Raw genomic sequence first — 16,999 nt, forward strand, 5'->3', positions numbered from 1 at the left:
ACACCAAATTAATTCTAAAATATTTGAGTCGAAACTAAATCTTTGGATCGGGTCGAATCGTGTGCATTCTAACTGCAATGATCAATTAGAAATGGTAAATAATGAACATACTATTTGATTGATCATTGCAGATAGCATTTCATTTTTTTTATAAGATCTTAAAAGCTTAAAAATTATTAAAAAATAAAAATACAAAATAAGTATTAAAAAATAAGATGTTATTTTTTATTTTCACTTATTTTTTTATTAAATTCCAAACACTTCAATAATTTATCTTATATATACGGTGGAGGGGATCAAGAGACACATATAGAAAGGTTACAAATCTTATTAGTTATTACTCTTTTATTTCATAATTGTTTTCTTTTTGAAATCCTTTAGGATTATTCTCCACATACAAGCACTTTTTCATACAAGTCATACAAGTCATTTATACTCACGTCGTTTTCACGTTTTTTTTTCTTTTTTCTTTTTCTTCTTTCTCCGCGCTTCCTCTTTGATGGTTTCAGTGGCTAAGAGAAGGGGAGGTTGAATCTTAGCCCCCTTTTTTGCTTGATTGCACTTGCTGACTTGTTGGACCAATTCTGAAAACTTTTAGTCTTTTTATCTCATCACTGCACACGAGACTTTTTCTTTTGTCTCGTCCTTATCCACGAGACTTTTCTTTTTGTATCGTCCTTAGCCACGAGACTTTTCTTTTTGTCTCGTCACTTGGCACGAGATAATTTTGGATTTTGCTCCTGTGAAGTAGAAACAGAAATGGAGTAGAAAGGAGAAGAAGATTACACCAGATATATCCTGGTTCAGCTGCTATGTGCAGTGCAGCCTAAATCCAGTCTCCATCACAAACATGATGGAATTTCACTATAATCAATCTGATTACAACTTGTAAAGTGCTAACCCAACTTACAAGGAGATTCCCACAAAATTAAGAAACACAACATAGATGAACAAAGGAACTCTAAGACATCTATGGCTTTTTCTTTTAATTTTGCACTCTCTGCCTTTTTCCGCTCTATGGCTTTTTCATACAAACCTCACTGTTTTCCTTTTTTCCATGAGACTCAAGACATGACAAAATTAAACAGAAAAATTACAAAACATAATACATTGAAGGAGAAGAGAAAACTGTTAGCTCAGGTAGCTCTGAGAACTCTGTGCCTTGCACTCTCAAATTTTTTCTCCTTGCTTCAAACAGTGGCTGTGCTCTCTTATTATAGAAGAGGGAAGCTTCCACTATTGAGGCCAAAAACCGAGCCAACTTCTTCCTCCTTCAACACTGAACCGGTTCGGCCACATAGAGAGAAAAGAGATAACCATGCAAAATCCAACATGCAATTACCTCTAGTCCTTTCTTGATCATCATTCCTCATCAATCCGAGCTCTCCATTCTTGGCTTGCTCTCCAAGATGAATTTCTGGCCCTTGATGCTTCATGATGATGATGACTTCATCTGCTTCAATCTCTGCCTCAACCATCACTTCGCCACTCTAGCTACTTCCTGTGGTGGTTGAGCAGAATCAAAGACAAGCCATGCTTCAAGAATCTCCCTGGCTGGCCGAATCTTCATCCTCCTTTTTGAGCATGAAAAGCTCGAGATTACCTCACCAAATCTAACCACATTTGGTGAAAATCTCAGCCACTACATACCTTTCTTTTTCTTTTTCGTGCCATCAACTCAATGGTCTTTAGGCTTGCTTTTCCTTCCTTTCGGTAGCTCCAAGTAGCTTCCATGGTTTCCTAGACAAGGACCGAAAAAGAAGAAAGAAAGAGATGAGAGAGAAGAGAGAATATGAAGAAAAGCAATTCAAAGTGATTAAACAAATTAATTGAAAATAACTTGCTTTTACTTCCCCGGGTGGCGTGTAACATTTATGCTTTCAATCAAATCAATGACACAATCTGTCTCATAGTTCCCATGCCTTAACTTCTCTTAATAAATTTTGAGTTCCATTTCATGCTTAGAGAATAGATCCGTTGAAAGCCTTAGCAAATGTTAACATTTGCTTTCCTGATGGATTGGTTTCAGATCATGCATGAGAACCAACCATGGGCTTGTAGCATTAAAACTTATTCTTGGCCCAATATAACAACTAGCTTTAGCCACAAGCTGAGCTAATAATAAAACAGTTGGGCTTGTTAATTTTTCTTTTGTTTTGGCCCAAAATTATTTCAGCCAAACTCATCATTTATACTTGCATTAGTCAAGGCTGAGTATAATTGGGCTTGCATCAGGATTTTATTTTCGGCCCAATATTAAATCTGCACAACAAAATTATTAATTAAGTAAATATGAATTAAGATCAAATTAATAATTTTGTAATTAAATATTTTAATAATGTTTATTCATCATCAAAATTAAATAAGAGTTTTTCAAACTCATCAATCTCCCCCTTGATGACAAACATTATTAAAATTGAAATGGAAAGAAATTTAGAGATTGAGTAAAGAATACTCCCTTTGAATTTGAATTTCTCCCCCTTTCTAAATGTCACATGGCTCCCCCTTAATGTATGCTATTTTACCAAGGGAAGTACTAACCTGTAACATTTGAATCAAGCTTCAAGTAACAATGTTATTTAGCATATATATTCATGATGCTAAATGCTTGATTTATGAGCAGTTTTAAATTGATAATCAAAACTCATTTGATATCATAAACTGATTTTCTGCTCAAACACACAAAATAATCAAACAGAAATAATTTTTGCTATTCAAATTGGTTAAAAAAATATTTTCCAACAAGTTAGAGCAATCATAGGTATGGTAGGAAAAATTTTTTCAAGCAAGATATAATCTTTCCAAATACAGCAACTATTTCAAAAAATTAAGAGAACTGCCAAAAAAAATAAATCCAACATTGAGCCTTTTATCAAGGTAATTCAAGAATATCATAAACACAGTTAACACATTTTACCAAGATAAAAATCAAATGATGGCAGCAACATATTCAAAGCAATATTCAAAGTAGATGCATCAATCAAAACATGATCATAATTAAAACAGATATATAAATCAAGCATCAATTCTCTTTAACATGGGTGATCATGAATTCTCAAGAGAAAATTTCATCCCCTATTTTTCAATTTCAATTTTCAGCACTTTCTCCCCCTTTTGTCATAAAAGGGGCACCTGCAAACAGATCTTTTCATAGCAAACAAAGTGTGCAAGATATAATCCAAAAGTATCCATACATTTAACAAATGTTCAAAAAGAACCAAATAAAATCAGAATTCAGAAGACGCATAAATCATCCAAGAGCTTGTACTCTAATTCAGAGTCAGCATTCTTGTCACCAGCCCCTTCTCATTTTCCTTTGGTGCTTGAAACTCCTTCTCCTTTTATGAATGAAATCTTATTCTCAACAGCTTCATTTGTTAGATAAACTTTAAAATATTCAAAGATGCAGGTGAGAAACAGTCCATATGGAAGATTAGGCCTTTTTGAACTTTTGACAGATTTCCACATGTGCCTTATCATAAGGTATGCAAATGATATTTGAGATGAAGTAACGAGAGCAAAAAGGACAAGAGAGTCAGACACTGTTACCCGATATCGTGGACCACTTTGTGGCATAAGAACATGAGATATGATCTTGTAAAGAAGAATTGTCTTATCTGGACCAAGTTCTTTGAGAGTTGGTGTCATACCATCCATTTTGGAGAGATTTTCGCAGGTGTGATTTAAAGCCATCTGGTAGGTGATTCCAACCTGTAAATCCCATTTCTTAGACATGTATGCTCTTGGTCCTTCTTCTTTGTAATCTAGAGCCATCCCAATGGTTCCAGTATCAAGAGTGATATGACTCTTCTTCACATATGAGTGGATTGTGCCATCAATAAGTCTCATGTTGGCGTAGAACTCATGGACTAAACCTGGGTAAACTGGTTTCCGAATGTGAAGCAGAGGAGTCCATTGAAGATTATCAAATATAGAGGAGACATTGATCCCGTTGTTGGAGAGTGAGTCTAGGCTGACTAGATAAGTAGCACAGAGATCGCGTTCTTTCAGAACTTCATTGTGGAATTCATGAGAAGCACATGAGTCGAACCTAGATGGATCATAGTGAGAGTGTGGCTTATGAAACTTTTTCTTGAAATCCCATGACTCCAAATTTGCTGGCTCCTTGGTGTCATTCAAGGCAATCCCTTTAAACTTCTGAGTGCTCTTTTCGGGTGTGTCCTTTTTGTTCATGATAATAAGAGTGAAAGGGTAGGAGATGAAAGAGTGAATGGAACCGAATTGTGTGAGAGAGGATGGATGGAATAAATGTTAAGTGAAAGGAGAATATGAGATAGTTAATGCACAAGGTGGGTGATTAATGACCAGGGTGGTTTCCAAGAGTTTGAAAAGATGGTTTCCTTAAATCAAGGGATTAGTTGAAAAAGAAGGATTTGATTTGACCTATGCTTCTTCCATAAAATATGATAAGACAACCAAGAGATTTTGTGGATTTATTTTTCAAACAAAATGGGAAACTAACAAAACTGTCATGGTGGGGTCAAGGAATTTTGGTGGGGCCCATAAAATTTGAACTCTGCGTTGCCTCCCCCTTGACCACAGCTCCTTCATCATCCCTGTATTTTTATCTCGTCCAAACCTACGAGACAAAACTGAACAGAATCAACTTTTCACAATTTATCAATGAAACTTAAATCAAACAGTCCCAAACTTTTTCTCAGGGTACAGAATCTGTCTTCACAGAGGGGTTTTGTAAAAATATCAGCAATTTGGTCTTCAGATTTTACAAATTGAATATCAATAGTACCCTTTTGCACATGTTCCCTAATAAAATGATATTTTATCTCAATGTGCTTCATTCTTGAGTGCAGAACAGAATTTTTTGAAATGTTTATAGCACTCATATTATCACAAAATAGAGGTATACTATTGATTTTTAATTTGTAATCTTCCAATTGTGTTTTTAACCAAATTAATTGTGAGCAACATGCGGATGCAGAAATATATTCAGCTTCAGCTGTGGATAGAGCCACTGTGGCTTGTTTCTTGCTTGACCACATGTTAAGTGAACTTCCAAGGAAGCAACACATGCCGGAGGTTCTCCTTCTATCCACTCTATCTCCCGTATAATCTGCATCACAAAATCCTACTGCACAAAAATCATCAGATTTAGGATACCATAAACCATAATCACATGTTCCCTTAATATATCTAATGATGCATTTAACGGCCGTAAGGTGGAATTCTTTCGGATGAGATTGAAACCTTGAACATACACCCACACTTTGGACTATATCCGGTCTAGAGGAGGTAAGGTACATAAGTGAACCTATCATTCCTCTATACCTTGTTTCATCCATATCTTGGCCATCATCATCCTTTTCAAGTTTAGTATTGGGATGCATAGGAGTGCCCATTGATTTGGAGTTTTCTAGGCCAAACTTTTTGATAAGCTCTTTGGCATACTTTCCTTGGTAAATAAAAGTGCCACTAGGAGTTTGTTTAATTTGGAGGCCAAGAAAGAAAGTAATCTCTCCCATTAAACTCATTTCAAACTCACTAGTCATGAGTTTTCCAAACTCTTCACACAAGGAAATGTTGGCCGATCCAAATACAATGTCATCAACATAAACTTGAACAAGGAGCATATCATCATTAGATGCTTTAATAAATAAAGTAGTGTCGGTGGTACCCCTTTGAAATTTATTTTCCAACAAGAAGGCACTAAGCCTTTCATACCAAGCTCTTGGAGCTTGTCTAAGACCATAAAGAGCCTTAGTTAATTTAAAAACATGATTTGGAAACTCTTTATGTTCAAAACCGGGGGGTTGAGCCACATACACTTCTCTATCAATAAAGCCATTAAGGAAGGCACACTTAACATCCATTTGAAACATTTTGAAACCTTTATGGATAGCATAGGCAAGAAGCAATATAATTGCTTCCATTCTAGCTACCAGAGCAAAAGACTCATCAAAATCAATACCCTCTTCTTGATCGTAACCTTGGGCCATTAATCTAGCCTTGTTACAAACAACTTGTCCATCCTCACCAAGTTTATTTTTAAACACCCACTTAGTACCCGTTACCTTTTTACCATTCGGATGAGGTACTAGTGTCCAAACCTCATTTTTGTCAAATTGAGCAAGCTCCTCTTGCATGGCCTTGACCCATGATGGATCTTCAAGAGCTTGTTTGACATTGTTGGGCTCCATTTGTGACAAGAGAGCAAGATTGCTAGGTTCGGTTTGCCTTTTGGTGGAGGATCTTGTTGTTACTCCTTGAGAGGGATCACCAATAATGAAGTCATGAGGATAACCCCTCATGGACTTCCATTCTCTAGGCTTTCGGACAGGTGTAGAGCTTTGATGAGCTTCTGGTGGTCTCACTATTTTAGTTGCTCGTGCCTGCTCAAGAGACAAATTGGAAAAGTCTCCTTCAATCTGACGAGACAAAACTGGACTGGCAGATTCTTCATTTTGGACAGATTTGGGATTTTCTTTGCTTGTTCCAGCTCCTTCTCCATCTGAATCATTATCTATCACAGTACTGGGAATTAAGTTAGAATCACAAAAAGTAACATGTATGGATTCCTCTATAGTCCTATGCTCTTTGAGATAAATTCTATAAGCCTTGCTTGTGGTGGAATATCCAACAAACATTCCTTCATAGGATTTTGGATCAAACTTTCCAAGATTTTCTTTATTATTAAGCACAAAACATTTGCATCTAAAAACATGAAAGTACTTAAGATTTGGAAGGGTTCCTTTCCATAGCTCATAAGGGGTTTTCTTTAACCCTTTTTCTAATGATTGTTCTATTCAAAATATAACATGCTGTGTTCACAGCTTCAGCCCACAAAAATTTAGGAATCTCATTCTCACATAGCATAGCCCTAGTCATCTCTTGAAGGCTTCTATTCCTTCTCTCAACCACCCCATTTTGTTGGGGAGTTCTAGGACATGAAAAGTTATGAGAAATTCCTAAATCATCACAAAATTTTTCAAAATCTTGATTTTCAAATTCCTTTCCATGATCACTTCTCAAATGGGCAATTTTTAAATCCTTTTCATTTTGAATTTTCTTGCAAAGAGTGGAGAAGGCATGAAAGGCATCATTCTTATGAGCAAGGAAAAGTACCCAACCAAATCTAGAGTAATCATCTACCACTACAAGACCATAGTGTTTACCTCCTAAACTTTGAGTTCTAGTAGGACCAAAAAGATCAATATGCAACATTTCTAATGGCTTTTTGGTTGAGATTCCATCTTTTGATTTAAAAGAGGATTTTACTTGCTTGCCCAATTGACATGCATCACAAGTAAGATCCTTATCAAACTTGATGTTTGGAATTCCTCTAACCAAATTCCTTTTAACTAGCTTAGAAATTTGGTACATGCTAGCATGTCCCAACTTTCTATGCCAAAGCCATTTTTCAGATTCAAAAGATGTAAAACATGTTACATTTTGTTCCTTTAAATCCTCAAGAGTTAATCCATACACATTGTTGCATCTCTTGGCTTCAAATAAAATATCACCAGTTTTCTCAGAAACAACCAAACAAACAAACTTCTTAAAAATAACATCAAAACCTAAATCACGCAATTGACTAACACTATGTAAGTTATGTTTCAAACCATTTACAAGAAGCACATCATTTATACAAGATGAAAATTTTTTACCAACTTTCCCAACAGCCACTATTTTTCCTTTTGCATCATCTCCAAAAGTGACAAGCCCTCAATCATATTCATCAAGCTTTATGAAGAAGGTTGTCTTTCCGGTCATATGCCTAGAGCATCCGCTATCCATGTACCACATATTTTCTTTCTTCTTGGATGCTAGGCATACCGACAAAATAAACTCAAGTGACCTTTGGTATCCAAATTTTCTTGGATCCTTTCACATTAAACCCACTACAAAAAATTTGGGTAAAAATGGCGGTTTTTTTGGGTAATTACGGCGGTTTGAACCGCCATTATTACCAAGTACGGAGGTTTTGAAAAACGCCATAATTCAGACCGCCATTTTGGTTATTACGGCGGTTTTCTAAAAACCGCCACAATTTCCTGAGGTTAAAATGGCGGTTTTCTGCTGGGTTAAAACGACGGTTCAAACCGCCATTATTTCCAGATTAAAATGGCGGTTTTTTACTGGTTAAAACGGCGGTTTGAACCGCCGTTATTTCCAGGTTAAAACGGCGGTTTAAAGGTTGGTTAAAATGACAGTTTAAACCGCCATTATTACCCTCCCAGAATGACATTTTAGTCGGTTAAAATGGTATTTTTGAACCGCCATTTTTATCTAATAGTAGCATTTTAGTTGGTTAAAACGGCATTTTTGAACCGCTGTTTTTACCCTTACAGAGTGACTTTTGATTGGTTAAAATGCAATGTTCTGAAAACTGATTCGAACTGGCCGGTCGAACTGGTTGAACCGCGAACCGATGAGAAATACGATTCGGTTATATGCTAAAACCGAAAAAGATGAAAACCGTTGTTGAACCGCTAAACCGGCCGGTCAGTTGAACCGAACCGGGACCCGGCCGATTTTTTCACTTTGCCCAAAAACTCTCAAAACGCACCGTTTAGCATTCAGTAACCCCAACCTTACCCGTTACCAACCCTAACTCACTCCAACACTCTCTCCAACGGCGCAGCAGCAGACCCTCCCTCGTCCTTCCCATCACCCTCGAGCTAGCCGTTCCTCTCAACGTCGGCGAGCTCAGTCCCTCCCTTTTGTTCAGCCGCCGGACTACTCCTGACGCCGTCGCTGGTTGGAGCTTCGAAGCTCACTCAGTCCCTCACTCAGCTAACGTTTCAGACTCTCAGCAGTGGAAGCATAGTCGCCGGGTTCGCCTCCTGCCTCCGTCGCGACGCTTTGTTCAACCGTCGCCAGCTCTCCGTTTCCAGCGCCGTCATCCTTCCTTGCATTTGAATCTGTAATGGAGCCTCTATTTGATTTTGATTCTGATCTGTTTTTATTCTGAACTTTTTTATTCTGATTGTTGGTTTGATTCTGATTTATTTTTATTCTTCCGTCGTCCTCCCTATTGTTGATTCTAATTTGTTCTTTGGTTGGGTTGTTCTTGATTCTTTGGTTGGGTTGTTAATTTTTTTTTTTACTTTGAACTTTTTGTTCTGTTTTTTTTATTAGTTGCCAAATCAGAAGGTACAGTTTAGTATTACTGTTATGGCTGATTTGGATTTCCTGAGGAAGATTCAAGATTTATTATCCCTCTCTTGAGTTGAATGAAGTTTTTGTCAAAGTTAAAAGAATGTATCTGAGCAATTGCAACATGCATTGTTACTATTACACACAGCAATTTGATGATTTGTTTGATCTTTGTTGCCTATGTTGGTATATGTTGATGGCCTGGAGTTTTGAGCTATTTATTAGATATGAGTTTAGATTGTGATAAATTTTGATAATTGTTATGTTTTGAGAAAGTTTAGCTCAGTGATTACGATGAGCTTAATTGCAGAAGAGGTCTTGCTACTTTGTTGAATTTTGAGGTATACATACTTGCTTCTCTCGGTGTCTTTGTCTGTCTCTGTCCCCTTCTGCAACCATTGTCTCTTTTATAGTGATATCTGATATGTGGTCAAATTGCTTCTCTTTAATATCACGGTTACTAAAATTCAATTAATCTTTCCCCTAATCTAATGAGAACTCAATCAACCAAATTGGATTTGAATAGAACAGTTACATAAATATAAAGACATAGAATTGAAATTGAAATTGAAATTTATAATCAGACATGGAATTACAATCGACAGATTTGAAAAAGAAATAATAAACGGGAATACTTATCCCCTTATATAACCTATATGCTTGTTACATATACTTAGAGAAATAATATTCGAGGATACTTATATAACCTACATGCTTGTTACATAGACCTAGAGAAACTTACAGTACATGCTTAATCGAAGAAGGGGTTTTAACTTTTAACAAGAGTAATTGTAGTGAGAACATGTATGTAGTGAAGCTATGCGAACTCTGATTCAAGTAATTTAACCTGAACTGAAATGGTGATATAGTGATATAGTTTTTTTGTGAACTGTGAAGTGTGAACTGATATAGTGATATAGTGATTGAATAAATAATTGAATATTGTTCTTGCTATTTTAATTTTCAGTTTTGATTGATCTTATTAACTTGTTAATTTGATAAATTATTGTTTTGGTGTTGTTCTTGACCTTTTGACTTTTATATTGTGTTTTGCTGTTGTTGATTTAATAAATTGTTCATTGAGTGGAAGATGAAAATTTGCCATGATAAACCTACTCTTGCCATGTTAAACCTGTCATGTTAAACCTACTCAATTAATTTCATTATTGGCATTCATAACAAGGCCTCTCATCTCCTCTGGTTGTTCTGTTAGGCATATCCACAAACAAGTCTCGCAAGCCACAAGGGTTTACATAAGTGAGGGATTAATGTAGCAAAACTGCAGCAAGTTATAGCGAATTTTGATGATTGATGATAAACTTAGATGTTGTCATTTTATGTTTGGTTGTTGTTTTTGTTATTTGATTTTTGAGTATGTATTTGAATGAGATTATAACATTTTGGTTTATGTAGTACTTTTAATTTAGATGATATTTTAAAATTTATACTAGACTATAATTATGTTTTAGTGTGTTTATTTATATTTTATTTATTATTTTATTATAAAACGGTTTTTTTGGTTCAACCACGGTCAAACCGGTTGAACCTATAAACCAGTAAACCAGTAACTAAAACGGTTCGATGACCGGTTTGGTTTTCAAAACCTTGTTAAAATGTCATTTTTGAACCGCCGTTTTAATCCTAACAATGACACTTTTTATCGTTTAAAAATGCAATTTTTACCCTCGTTTTTTTCGTGTTAAACAAATAATATTTATTATTAGAAATCATAATCCATAAACAAAATATTATATAACTCAGAAACAAAGTATTAAACATAATATATGATTTTTTAGTATTAGAAATCAAAAATAATAACTCCTATACAAAGTATCAAACATAACATAATTTTTCAACTATAAATGTCATAACATGTAACTCTTAATACATAAAATCTCCATCATATTTCATGCTGCTCTATTGCTTGCTCCAGAAGACCTACTTTCTAACTATTTTGGCGATGAAATTTCACTCTCTTGATTCAATTCCTACAACAAAAATATAATTTGAAAACATAATAAACAAAATATTAAAGAGAAATAGTAAACCAATGGAAAAAGAAACACATAAACCAAGATAATGATATTATTATTTGTTAGGATTGTGCAGTAAAAAAGCATTACACAGCAGTTGATCTTTCCCTTCCACTTATGCATGCAATTTCAATTTTCATTCGTTTCTTAGCATTTTTAAAGTCACTTTTATGTAGCAATCATTTTTTTGGTACTTCTGCATTAACAGCTATAAATGCTATGTACCCAAATAAGTTCATTGAATTATTTAGAACAAATGCCTATGATATAGCCGCTCCCACTTAATAGGACAATCTTAACTTTTTGTTTTTTATGCTTTAAACTATGTGTTCCCTAAAGAAAACCAGCACTGAACCAGATATCTAAAACTGTACCTTTAGAGCAAGTTCCTCAAAGCACTGCTCCACATTTTCTCGAGTTTTAGCACTACTTTCGAGAAGCAAACACCCCAACTCTTTGGCGAGAGCTAAACCCTCTTCTCTGCTCACAGCCCTTTCAGACTCCTATAATAGAGAAAAAAAAATCGAAGAAGTCAATGAATGAAATATGTCAATAGAAGATTCCTCAAAAAGAAATCTAGACTTCAAATTTCAAATGCAAATTTAACGTATGTGTCTAGAAATGAGGTTTAGGGTTAATGGCTTAGTTAGAAAGAATACGAGACATTCAATATCAGAAACTGCTTTCTGTCCCAATTTTCATCCCCTTATCTCACACTTCTTTCTCAGATGCAGCCAAAAAGTCATGCATTTATGGTCAAGATAATCACTCAACCATAGCCAAAAAGATAGAGATTGCTATTGCTATTGCTCTAGAGTACTTCTAATTGGAAGAGAGACAAAAAATAATTAAAATAAACAAACAAACCAATAATTATTATAATAAAAGCTGAAACGCTAAGCATGAACTACTACTGCTTTAGGGTATTGAATCCAATGAGATAGTGACTGTTCCTCACACATTTTATTTTAATTATAAATAAATAAATTAATTAAATTAACCTGAATCAGAGAGTGGTGCATCTAAGTCTCAGTCTCACGGGAAAAAATTGAGATTATTATTTATTTTTAATTAAAAAAATAGATGATGAAAACTACAATTCAAAGGGAACTAAGTAATTGGAATTTGAAACAAAGAGAAAGAGACACAAGTTCAGAGAAAACACTGCTCAATTTCGCTGTTAGTTAAATGGCTATATATATATATATATATATATATATATATATATATATATATATATATATATATATATATATATATATATATATATATATATATATCAAAGTGAAGTTAATAAGAAATTAGGAAAATGCGGTTCTTCCCATTACTAGAAATTACAATGACATCACAAAGAACATGTGCTCTTGCTATTTGATAGTTAAGAGGTCTCATAAACCCCCAATATAACTTGCAGATCTCCAACACTAGCAGTATCCCCAACAAATGGAGTATTGTCAATATTCCATGTTTATAAAATGTAGCTAAACAGAGAAAAAGAAATAACCAAATATTACCAGATATAAGCCTTCTGGCTCCGGGAACAAGAAGACTCCAGTCTATAGCATAGCCTTCATATTTGTGTTTATGTTTATAAAGCGGGGCCTGATTAAAAACCGTAGCAGCTCCTTGGACACCCTCTGCTTCTGACTCTGTTAGAGTATTCAGATAAGAGCTTAAGTCCCTAACCTACAAATCAACAAGCATATTATTGTCACAACAAAATGGTCAATGACTTCAGAAAATAACAACAAAATGGAAAGTTTATGAGGACTGGACGTGTCCTTGGAATTGCTATGATAAATGTTTTGTAGTGAAGGGAATATATCAGAAATGTTTCTCATTTTATGAACTGCTATTGAAGTAATACCCTATCATGTCACATCTCAATACTTCAACACAGATCATGTAAGGCGCCTTCTCCCTAGAATTCAAGAGAACAGCTTCATCGTCAGGAATATAAAGCACACGGTACATGCCCTTTCCCAAAGAAAAACAAACTCCTAGGAATATAGATAAATAAGAACCAAGTGAACCCATAAATAAAAGAATGCATACACACAAATTACACACAAAAAATGTGAGTTTAAAAGCAAAGAACTAACAATAGCCAACAATTCCTTGAGTGCACAAATAAAAAGTTGATTAACAGTACCACTAAAAAAATGGCCCCCCCAATAAACATCAGAATGGAAGTTTCTAAACATGCAAAGCAAGGCAACTAAAGGAGTATGGAAATTGGTGCCATTGCCACAAGGAGAATTTCTCAGACTAGATTTTGGGAATAAAATGCCATCTGATTCTGTTCGGACGAAACACATGACAAATAGTAAATCCTTTCAGCATCAAAGAACAATATTAACATCATATCATTCACAGTTAAGAAGTACCTCCAGTATTCTGTGCCTTTGTCAAATGTAAATTGATCTCTGCTAGAGACTTAAAAGTTAAAACACAGAAACAGCAACAAATAGATGTCAGAAGCCAATGATGGAACAAGTTCAAATAAGTAAATATATACATACATATTATCATTAAAAATATAATAAATAAGTACAATCAATTAGCAATGAACCTCTTAGGAAGATAATGATCTAGAATCACAATAACTAATAAACCTGGAATCTGCATTAAAAATAAATAAATAAATAAATAACCGAAGTTGAAGAAATGTATATATAGAAGTTAAAGAAAGAGATTAATTATTACCTAATAAGAGAGAAAGAAGAAGAGATTGACATGTGTTGAAGAACTGAAAACATTTTAAGTCTTCTTGTGATGTAATCAATGAAAGAGAGACATTTTGGTGGATTCATCTTCCACTCAAGAGTTGAAAGTACCAAATTTAAAAATTATTTAGAAGATTCATTCATCTAATTTATAATATAAGCATACTTCAATATCTATTGTACTTAATACAACTTTTTCTGAAACCTGCTAAATTGATATAATTAAACTAACATATTATAAACAAAAGATCACATTATAAAATGGAGTGTAAACTCTCATTTGTTATATAATCCACGTTTTATCTTATCTCTTATGATCATTTTATCACGAGTAGCATTAAGAAAAAGTAAAATTAATTAAAATGCATTATATAGATTTCTATATATAACTTCTCCTAATACAATAACTCATTTTTCCTTGGGAATAATAATAAGAACGATGAGAGGCACAAATTAAAGCCATATATACGACCATAGCAAGAAGCTAAGAAAGTTTTCATTGGACTAATATAGGGTGGCTAAGAAGATTACATGGTAGAAGTAAATTGGCGAAATTAAAAGAACTCATATTCATATAACCCTAATGCTAATACTTAAACACAAAGTAGACAAGTAATAAGTAGATAATTAATTAAAGATATATCTTTTATAATATAATAGTAGGAAAGTGATAGAAGAAACTCTAAACTCAAACATACAATGCCATAGATAGATCTAAATCCCCTCCATCGATCCTATATATAGTAGATGCTTAAAAGTCCTTTCCTTCAACACTTGTCTACCTTGCTAAATCTGCAAAAGAGACAAACACAAAAAAAATAAAAAATGAAAAGTGTGAGTAATAAGTAATCAAGGTAAGTGATGAGAAATGGGAATGAAGGAAAATGAGGCGTGACTTGTTACTAATAAGGTGCGTGAGGGAGGGTATGTAGAAGCAGATAATAAGAAGCGCCATGGTGGAGAGAGTGGAGGGTAAGACCCCATTAGTTAGTTAGAAGAGGTTGACCAGTGATGGCGTTAATGAGAGTGGTGATGGCGTTAATGGCCATAATTATTAATAATTCATCATATCACCAGTTACATGCAAATCTGGTGCTCTCATTCACAATGAGGAAGCTTTCTCAACATCTTTTATTTAACTAGATAGTAAACATCACCTTTAGAATTTCTGAGGGGCAAAAGTCTCCAATCCAGAAGAAAAATTGTTCAAACACCTTTATGATCTTTTATATACCTCTCCATCAGCAAGAAAATTAAAAATTGAAAGCCAAAATACACACTTACATCATTCAAACATTAACACAACATTCATGGAACAGATTAGCAGTGCTTTGTGTCTCTTTATTATTGCATTTAACTATCATTCAAACACTTACATCAGAAAATACACACATGCCATGTTTTGTACTAATTTCGGACAAATGATGCAGAGTAATCAGTTCAATAGAACATATTCGGTCTTAAACTAAATAAAATCAGAAGCAAAAAAACAACAACGCAACAGAAAATGCAGCAGTAACAAGCTAACAACAACAACATCACAAAAGATCAATGAAAGTTAAAAACACAATAATAAAAACAGAACCAGCATTCTTTGTTTCTTCCTACTAGAGCATGAAGTAGATCTAAAGAACGAAGAGTTACCTATTAGAAGTGATAGAGATCGCGAAACCAAACTGTAGAAGCTTGCTGAAGGCAGCAACAACGGTGTTGCTTGCCACGTCGAGGAGATGAGCCAGATTGAAAACGGTGTTGCTTGCGATGGTGAAGAGATGAATGACGGCGATGAGATGAGCGGCAATCTTCATATCAAATCCAAATCATAGAAGCTCGCTGAAGGAGGAGAACGCGCCGCCAGAGGAGATCGTCACTGGAGACAGCGTTTCAGTTCACAACACACAATCTCGTCGGAGGAGAACGCCGAGAAAATCGTCGCCGGAGCATTCACTGGAGTAGATCGTTGCCGGAGCAGTCGCTGGTGCAGAACGTTGCCGGAGCAGAGCACAGATCGTCGTTTTTGGATTTGACGGTGGTGGCAACGCGTGTTAGGGTTTTCGTTGTTGGGGAACACATTCAATTTAACATATTTGGGTTTTCCTTGCTTTTCGGCGTTTGGGCCTTTTTTTTTTAACAATGTGTTTCATAATGGCGCTTTTAACTGCCAAAATTACCAAAAATTGCTATTTTATTCAAATTAATTATGGCAACATCATAAAATGCCATAATACTTGAATATTATGGCGGTTTTAAAGAACTGCCATAATATAAATGCCATTTTAAACCTCATTTTTTGTAGTGACTATCTCCTATGTCCCAAACCATTGTAATCAAAAACAACTTTGTAAACTTTATTACCAATCATTCTTTCACCAAAAAAATATTGAATGGGAAAATGACCTTTTCGGTTGCATAACTTACAAAACCTTGGAGTTGCTGTTTTGGTAAAATAGGTGGGATCTTGAAACCTTGTGTCATTAGAAGATGAAGCTTTATTTTCAAAAGAAGGTTTCTCATCCGATTTATAAAACCCCAAACCAGCTTTATCAAAGAGTGGTTTTTGACTAGCCAATATTTGATTTAAATTTTCAGAACTTTGAGTGAACCTGGCTAAGTCATTTTCAAGGCTTCTAATCCTTTTTAGCAACTCTTCATTATCCTTAAAACAGTTTACATATGCAACTACCGAATGATCACTTTCACAACTTCTAAGTTGAGCTTTTAACTGCTTATTTTCTTCCACAAGATCACAAGCAGTTTCGGCCTCCCTTAGCTTTTCTTTGAGAAAACTGTTTTCAGCTTTAAGAATGGTAACTTGTTGTTCAAGATCTTGGTTATCAAGCAGAAAACATCTTATTTTTTCAGAAAGATGATCTATCATAAGATGAAGGTCTTCAGTGTCAGGGTTATGAAAGATTACCTGATCTATGTGATCTGCCATGAGACATGGTTGTGACTTGGTTTTGGTCTCTTCATCATCATCATCTGAGTCATTTTCTAAATCTTCCCATGATGCCATCAGACCCCTCTTCTTTCCTCCTTTTTTCTTCTCCTCCCTTTTTAACTTGGGACAATCAGATTTGTAATGCCCCATTTCCTTACAGTTGA

The 16,999-nt window shown here is 34.8% G+C and overlaps 1 long non-coding RNA gene across 4 annotated transcripts; it reads right to left on the reverse strand.

Annotated features, from left to right (window-relative positions):
* Positions 1–10,865: 10,865 nt before the first annotated feature.
* On the reverse strand, positions 10,866–16,052 carry LOC112801748 (uncharacterized). 4 transcript variants are annotated; one of them, XR_003202077.3, is made up of 8 exons: positions 15,539–16,052; positions 14,593–14,686; positions 13,741–13,790; positions 13,556–13,604; positions 13,036–13,089; positions 12,683–12,854; positions 11,543–11,671; positions 10,866–11,123 (listed from the first exon to the last, which is right to left on the reverse strand). It is a non-coding gene; the product is annotated as an uncharacterized lncRNA (long non-coding RNA). The 4 variants fall into 4 exon arrangements; XR_003202075.3 differs by having other exon boundaries at positions 13,036–13,168; positions 15,539–16,021; XR_003202078.3 differs by lacking the exon at positions 13,036–13,089 and having other exon boundaries at positions 15,539–16,050.
* Between the last annotated feature and the right edge of the window lie 947 nt (positions 16,053–16,999).

The sequence above is a fragment of the Arachis hypogaea genome, chromosome 5 (assembly GCF_003086295.3).
Source record: "Arachis hypogaea cultivar Tifrunner chromosome 5, arahy.Tifrunner.gnm2.J5K5, whole genome shotgun sequence".
NCBI classification, from domain to species: domain Eukaryota; kingdom Viridiplantae; phylum Streptophyta; class Magnoliopsida; order Fabales; family Fabaceae; genus Arachis; species Arachis hypogaea.